Here is an 8,369-nt window from a genome sequence, read left to right as displayed (position 1 = left end):
GGGAAAGAGAGACGCCTGGAAACCAGCAGGCAAACACATTCGCATGAAACTTGTTTTCAGCTTCTCCGCGCAAACTACCCAAGAATACCGGTGTTATTTTCAAAGCGTTCTTGGCGAGTGGCTTCGTTCTGTCGCGAAAACCTAAAATACCACGCTATATTATATTAACCATACTATAAAACTAAAGTACCACGCTATGTATTAAAATTCATAAAACCAGTACGGGATACGAAGATTCTCTCCGAAGCAATAGGTTCGATAAAAATGTCGCTGATATCCGATAACAGAATCCAGTCTTAGCGAAAGAATGAAAACGAGAATACAAAAGTTGTCGTGTCCGTAGAAAAACGACACTGTCTGACACCACCAGCCCGGGGGCCGCCAAATGAGCTCCATTCGAAATTTCCGAATTAAATTTAAATCCCATTCAACTTTATCGCGCACATCGCAAGTTGGTGTGTTGCAACGGGAATTCCGAAAATACGCTCTCTATCTTTCTCTCTCTATCATGTGCAAGCGTTCGTTCGTTCGTTCGCCACGGAAATGTTAACGCCGTCTCTCGTGGACAGACGCGGGTACAGAAATGATCCGGACGCGTTTAGGATCGGTGAATAATTCAGGCGTTCCACCACACGTTGGCCAGGGCCAACTTTTAATCGAGTTCCTCGAACTACGCGCACGCACATTGAACGGGATTAAAATATTGCTTGGGGTCTAAGTAATTACCGTCTGTTGATTGTTCGTAAACGAGAGAGCTTTAAAGAAGACCGTCAAGTTTTCGAGTTCTCTGGGACACAATGGGAACGAAAGCTGACAGAGTTGGGCATAATTTTGTTCGAACGATACATAGTGAAACAACAACATCCAAGACTGAATTTGCCCATCTATGACAGCAGTTGCTGCTGCTGGGAAATCGGTTCGAGAGCGCAGTAATATCCGATAGTGACTCGGATAGATATACAGGTTGCGGTGTGCTGGTGGTGACGCGTCAACGCGATCGAAGGAGGAAAAATACTCGTCGCAACGGTGTCTTGCTGCGCGATCGCCTATGGACGAATCTCGTCGCAAAATTCACGCGAGCTGATACTGTTGGAATTACAACGCTACTAACGCTTTAAATTCCGCCGTCTTGGACTGGCACATATTGCACCTCAATCAAAACTAACTGTTCTTCTCTCCACTCGTTCTTCATATTGGCGCCACAAAAACATTAAACAAGGATCGTTTTTGTCATGAATCCCACCGACTTTATTACCTCGCAATGTATCAATTTTATCGAGTGTAGAATATTTGTAAACGATTCCGTGCATAACGTGGATGTAATACAATGAAAAATTTAGACGGCACGGAACGTCGTTAAATCGACACGAGGCAATTTTAATAAAGATCGGACGTCGAGTCGAGAGGCCCCGATTAATTTTTTGCATTAATTAAACGGGGTAACCCGAGACGCGACGGTTCGACCGCCATCCCTCCCTGCGCCCACCTCACCCACCCTACGCACCTCTAAGTATTCACCGCGCACCTGGCAACGGGAATCCTCGGAACTTGGTCCAAAAATATTTGTCTAACGACGAGACCGACGATAGCAGAGAAGTTCCATTAAATCAAAATAACTGTCACCGCTGCGCTCTCAGGCTCCTACCGAAATGCTGCCAGAGAATAATGACAAAGTAACAATTCTAAGGGAAGATATACACTTTGAACCTCACGCGACAACAGTTAAATTCTACCAGTAATCGAGTACATTAGACACAGAGTACCATTCTACGAAAATTCTGACAGAGAATAATAATAATAAAGCAACAATTCCAAGCAAAGATATATACTTTCTCACGCGAGAACAGTTCCATTTTACCAGTAATCGACCCGACTAGACAGAGAAAAGGCATCAAACGAGTCTTCCTGTACCCAGAACAAAATCATTCTAGTCGCACGCACAATTCAACACGCACACGCACCATAACCACAAACAAAGCTCCAGATGATCCTCTACATCTGCACACAGCCAGTTGAAACGAATAAACAGAGAAAAAAGAAAATGAACGATCCTCTTACAGAATCGTTGTCGTCCAAACCTCGTGGCGAAACTGTCCAACCACGAACGGACTGGAAAAACTCAAGTTCACGAAACACCCTCAAAGTGGATGAAATCGATGATAATCAACCTCTGCCAGCAGCAGATCGGATAAGAAACTCCTTCGGATTAGAAACGTACCTCCTGGCGGTCCTCAATCGCGGATGGTTCTCGTCAGCCCACCGAATAGGATACTTTTACCCACCGGCGACGAGGTCTCGGACGACGACAGAACCCCGTGCAACGGCGGTGGGGTTAGGTCCGTGCACGACGTTCACCGGTTTCACAGAGGGTTTCCGCACGGGTGAACGACTAGGTGGAGGAGGACGATGACAACGAGGACGGTTCGCGGGACGCGTAAGAGAGACATGCGTGTCGCGCGTATGACGTGGCGTGTGTGCGGAAGTATATTGATCAGCTGATGGTCGGGTGGATACTGGGCTGGCTTCGCAGAATTCACCATATTGTTGCGTCAGCGCGCCTGCGCCGCAGTGGCCCTCTCGTCCCTTCGTTTCTCCCTTTTCGTTCTCCCCGTCCGCTTCGACCCCTCGCTGCCTCCATCCCCTAACGACTCCCCGACTCTCCCTCATCACCAACCTCCATTGTTCAATGAAAAATGTCAAGAGGTGGAGGAGGGGCCCACGAGAGCCGCCGGAATAAAGTAAATTCGCGATTTCGAAACCGCGAACCACGGGCCGGTCAACAACGCGGAATTATGGATCATGGACGCTCCGTAATTTTCCGCGACCAGGAGGTCCTGAGCCACTTTCATTTTTCCTTTTTCGTGTCGTTGACGAAACTTCTAGATTCTCGTTCGTTCGTGTACATGCCCTGTTTTTTTGGAAACGAAAGATTTTTCCTGCTTCTCTTGCGGAAATTCAAGGTACAGTGACTCGGAAATTTGTTCGTAAAAGACTGTGAAAAATTAACCGTTTTAATACCTTAGATAGTATCGGCTTCACATTTTTAATACCAGCTAAACACATGTAATGACACTAGTTTTATCAAATCGGTCTATATGGTGGAACATTACTGGATAGGAATAATAAATTTAAAGGAAACGTCAAAATATCTTCATATGTTAATTTTAATCGTGTAATTCAATGGGCCTGGTCATCGGTAATAACCTGACAACCATGGCAGTCAACGTGCTAAACAGGAGGATCGTCCACTAATAGTTTCCCTACTGTTCTGGCCAAGGCATAAGGTTGGTAACGCGAAGAAGTGTCCAAATTCCCGGGACGGTACAGCTTGACTGAATTCTAGTCGAATGAAAATTTCACAAGCCTCTCTGTCGGCTGACGTTCGACAAACCGACCGTCCGGTAATTTCTGTCCTCTAACGAAAAAGTTAAACAGCTCCCTCCTCCCCCCGTTTGCTACAGCTAATTAACAAAATGGACCAGTATCCAGAATGGAATTGGAGGTAGTCGTGCGACCCGTTACAATTTTCCTCTGTAACTGGAACCAGTTTTTGGAGTGGCATAAAGCTCTGTACCTCACCCCCCCCCCTCCCCACGAGAGTGGATCGGTGGTTGGATCACGGTGCGTGACTGTGAATCCTAGACGGTCGTAACACAACCATGAAATAACAGCACGATGGATCCCTATTCTCCGTCTGTTTTACGAGCGCGTTTCTCCGGCTCCGCTTCGTTGCGAGCGTAGTTTCCCTCGAATCTTGTGCATATATCTGGACCCCAGAGCCGGAGCGTATTAAGTCACACTTTTCGAACTTCCGAGGAGAGCAAATCAAAGGATGGAGAAACCTTGTAACTTTGCAAACACCATTTAGGAAGAATTCAACGATAAACGATCGCTACTCTTCGACCTATCGAATGGACTTGAGTCTCGATATGTGGAAATTGTGAACAATGACATTTTGTCCCCTATGTGATGGACTTTACATTGTTTGGCTCGGAACAAGATACGAATTTAATATTATTTTTACAGTATTATATGTACTGGAATATTAAACGACTGGGAACGAAATCATTTTTACCATCGGAAAGAGTGAAAGATTTGATACTAGTCGAAAAGTTCGATTTGCGAACAGAAATGTGAGATCGAAACGAGGAAATTCAGGATTTCGGGGCCTCGTTCGCCGAAAAATATTCAACGGTGCCGCGGGTACAAATCCCAGCGATCAAAGAACCTCGTTAACGGACAAACGTATGCGGTCGTGCCGAGAGCTTCGTTACATATTCGGAATCCGCGGATCGGAAACTGTGTTAACTATCCGGTGTGTTTTCCTTTCGTATGCAGATCGCGATGGCCGGAGTCGCTTCGTTACGAGACGTGGTACCTCGATGTGCGAAACGTGGCGAAAATAATTGGAACAGACTTTTTTTCTCGAAGTAACAGTAGAAACAAAAAAGAAGATAAAGATGATCAGAGACACTGACTTAAATCGTCTATTGGTGTTTCTACGTGAAATAATAGATTAAACTGTAGAACATACTTTATTCCTGTCTGGTTTCGTTTTCGAGAGAATCAAGACTGAACTTTGGCCAGGAAAATCTACCTATTTCATCGTGTAACATATACTTTCTATCATTATTAACCCTTTACGGTCGTAGGTCTGCTCTCAGCCACCATAGGGAAAAACCAATTTGACTTTGCGCAGTTTCTCTTTGCTTCGTCCTAACGAAAATAAATAAATACGATCGAAAAACAATAAAACGAAACATGAAACCACTGTTCGAGTAGAAACGTAACAAATTTCATATTTATTACCATGCATTCGTCCATCTGGAATGTACCTACCTACATACATACATATGTATACCATCAAAGGTACAGTTTGGAGCATTGGTCCGTCAGTACCACGCGATTACACTGTTACCGTTCTATCACACTTGATCTCGTATGTCCCATTCGCCCTCTTAGTCACGAACGAATTTTATTGGGGGGCTTCTTGTGAGCTCCAAGTATACATAACGATGTTAGAGAGTATTCAACATAAATTATTACGCTTCGTATCTTACAAACTAGGAAAATCAATCTACAGAACCTGCCATAACTAGGAGCCAGTTCTGAGCCATCTAGGGATGATCTAGTTTGAACAGCATCCTACCGCTGCAGACACAATTTATATTTATAAAATAGTAAACGGACTTATTACATGTATGCTCAAATCTACTAAAACTAAAAAAACTCAGGCATAATAATCTGTTCCATATAAACCATCATCATACCATGTCTGGACTGGATCAATTAATTTGTTCACCCAATATTTGTTACCAAACGATGTAGACCCGTAGATAAATTATTATTAAATTATATTATTAGTGCTCGTTCAGTGACAATTAATTCGAACCATCTCAGCGTTCATGTTTGACAACTAAACATGACTGGGCAAAGGATTAATTCGCAATCAAACACAGTGCATTCTACAAGACATCTCGTTCGAATTCGTATTCAGTAACGGTTTACGGATCGCATAACAAGTAACTTCGCCGTAGGGATCGTGAAACCGAAAGAAATCCTGTAAATCGATCCCGAATGAATATGGAAAACCAGCGAATCAACGCGAGACCGCGGATCGAACGATCAAACAGACACGAAGAAGGAAACGACACGGAGAGGAGGAAAAGACTATTCTCGTCGGGCGCGGTTTAAAAGATGCAAAACTTGCAAACGAACTTTCTAACCGTTCCCATTCATCCGCCGCTACCGTGAGAATACGTTTATTTCGAGGAGCAACGAACAACGCGCGGTGAGAGGAGAGACGTAGACACGTTATCTTTACGTGATCGACGTACCAGCGTTTCGCAAACGCACGACTGCTTTCGCGTGTCGGCCGCGGAAACCCCGGAAAAGGAGAAAAATGTGAAAACCGTGATGAAACATTACTGGGCAAAGTCTCTGAATACGGTGATGGTGGTGTTGCATTTCGACCGGTTTCGGAAATTCCCCTTCCAGGTGGATTCATGCACACATTCATCCCCCAGATTCGATTTAACTGTTCTTTCGTTTTTTTCAACCGAGACGATCGTCGATTTCTGTTTGACTTTCAATTTCGATAAATTGATCCATAAAAATGTGTACCTGGGTGTCCCACCCGTAAGTAACGCCATCAAATTTCAGCACTTTCTGAACTTCTGACATTCATGAACTATGCATATTGAGGAGTGCATAACTTTCGTGAATCAAAATTTTTTCTCGACACTGTTCTCGGAGAAATGTATCTTTAAATGAAATTATAGTATTTCTTGAATGTTTTCCATTTGAAACCAATTGTGACAGATCCAACTACTCTGCATATGTTACACGGTTCAACTTTTGTCCCAGTCCGAAAATTCTGTGGTGACACTTAGAGAAATAGTAACACAATTAAATTATAATTTAACTTGTAGAGCAAGAATTGCAAGGGGAACAACTTTGAAAAACATTTCATCATAATGAACTTATTATACGGTGAGTATATGTGTACTGAACTGATCAAGAATTGGGTTTCGATCGGGAACTGGGTCCGTGACGGTAACAGCGATTCGGGGACCATGATTGTTCGAAGAAGAAAAGAGGTTGGAAGCCCCTGGCCCCCCTCGGAACAATGAAGATGTTAATCGTCCTTATCGAGGGATCTCGCTATGAATGGAGGAGAGTGCGAAACCGGTGTGTAATTAACAATTAAACGGATAACTCTCCGGGCATCGTTGCAACTTCGCGCTCATTTGCAATCCGCGAAGGACCTCGGGACCAGAGTCTTTCGTACGTCCGTTTTTCAAAGAGGAGCTTAATTAGCGACTGTGCGCTGGAGATACCGTCTAAGAATTCCTCTCTCATCTCCTTCACAAATGAACCGATTGTATTCCTCCGTAACGTTTCCAAACGGAACGCACAATCGCTTCGCGATCTACAGTTTGTTCAACGAGACCAGTCAGTACGAATAACCAACAAAAAAAAAACATTTATCGTGCTAAGCCCACTTATTGGCTAGCAACTTGCAGGGACAGCCATGTGGTCCCACCTAAATGGTCATCGCTAGACTGCGAATGTTTATCCATTTATAACACCCTGCGACTTAGAAAATATAAAAAATAAAGGTTTCAATGAACTGTAATGCTAGCCACGTCCTATTATTAATGTAGTAAAGGCTCTGGTACAGAATGAAAAATTCTATTCCGTTTTAATTTTCAAGTATCAGTATTTGAACTCGTGAATTCGCATAAAGCTTCCGCAGTCTAGACTCACCACCTCCCTGTGTGTTATAGTTACTGACTCGACTCGTTGAATCGAGTATGTATACAGTTTCGAGTCGACCTGCGTTTTTCAATGGCCCGACAAAAGACACGTACAAGAAAAAAAGCAGACTCACCTTCGGAGCTACCAGCTATCTTCCCAGTCGTGACGACCTCCCAGTGATTGAAAGTTTCCTGTAACAAGCAAACGAGACAAATTATGCATACACACCAAATGAACAGAACACGAGTGTCTGAATTTAGGGGATATTGGAAACTGGCACACGTCTTAGAAACCCGCATGCGACAACCAAGGGAACCCGTTAAACGGCCTAAAGACAAGTCCAGATACGTGCAACAGCGAACACGACCACGCGCAGCCAAATTCCCGTGTAACTCTGGCCTTTCTTGCGCGTAGACCCATGAAGATCGACCCTCTCAAGAATATTCTGCAACGCGTCGTTGTTCGCGACCGTGGTCAGGCAGGGCACACGCGAGCAACGCGCATTGCAGAACACTCTTGCCTGAAAGACGTGACTACGTTACGTCGGGGAAAAGAGACTAATGGCTCTGGCACACGTTGTGCGTTCGTCGTCAAGCTCGTAAGTCGCGTGTGCGTTGGCATTCAGCAGTAATTCGATAACGGGAGAGACGGTCGATGAGTTAGGTAACGTTCCGACAACTACCATTTCGGCGGAGGGAATGCGTACAAAACGTGAGGACAGACAGACACACGTGCAGAGACGCCGTCGTTTTTCGTCGTGTCGAGGGGTGCTGCCTGGTTCTTGGCGCCAAAATAGCAACGACGCGTCTAGAGGGACGGTGAGGGGTGCTACGATAATGAAATAACTTAATTTTCCCATCGGCTTTCTCCCCTCCATGGTAGGGACACCTCGCGTGTGCTCGTCGAAAAACGACGATGAATAGTTAATCAGAGCCGACTTCCGGCGCGGACGTTTTCGAATTACATAATACCACCACCATCACCACGACCACTACCACTACCACTACCACCACCTTAACGCGTCTTCTTCTGACGTTTTTCGATGGTTGGTCGACGGTTGCGTTCCTCTGGTCGACGGAAAAACCTACGAGTCGGAAGCAGCGAGACGG

General features: G+C 44.8%; 1 protein-coding gene across 4 annotated transcripts in view; it reads right to left on the bottom strand.

The window, feature by feature from the left end:
• The window catches only part of LOC107191787 (heterogeneous nuclear ribonucleoprotein K), a 91,114-nt gene that overhangs the window by 56,445 nt on the left and 26,300 nt on the right, over positions 1-8,369 (bottom strand). For all 4 annotated transcript variants that reach the window (XM_015580895.1, XM_015580898.1, XM_015580899.1 and 1 more), the window contains exon 2: positions 7,394-7,451. The gene's annotated coding sequence lies outside the window, so the exon portion shown is untranslated. The remainder of the gene's footprint in view (positions 1-7,393; positions 7,452-8,369) is intronic.

The sequence above is a fragment of the Dufourea novaeangliae genome, unplaced genomic scaffold, assembly GCF_001272555.1.
Source record: "Dufourea novaeangliae isolate 0120121106 unplaced genomic scaffold, ASM127255v1 scaffold228, whole genome shotgun sequence".
Taxonomy (NCBI): Eukaryota; Metazoa; Arthropoda; class Insecta; order Hymenoptera; family Halictidae; genus Dufourea; species Dufourea novaeangliae.
This window is presented reverse-complemented; position numbering and strand designations above follow the sequence as displayed.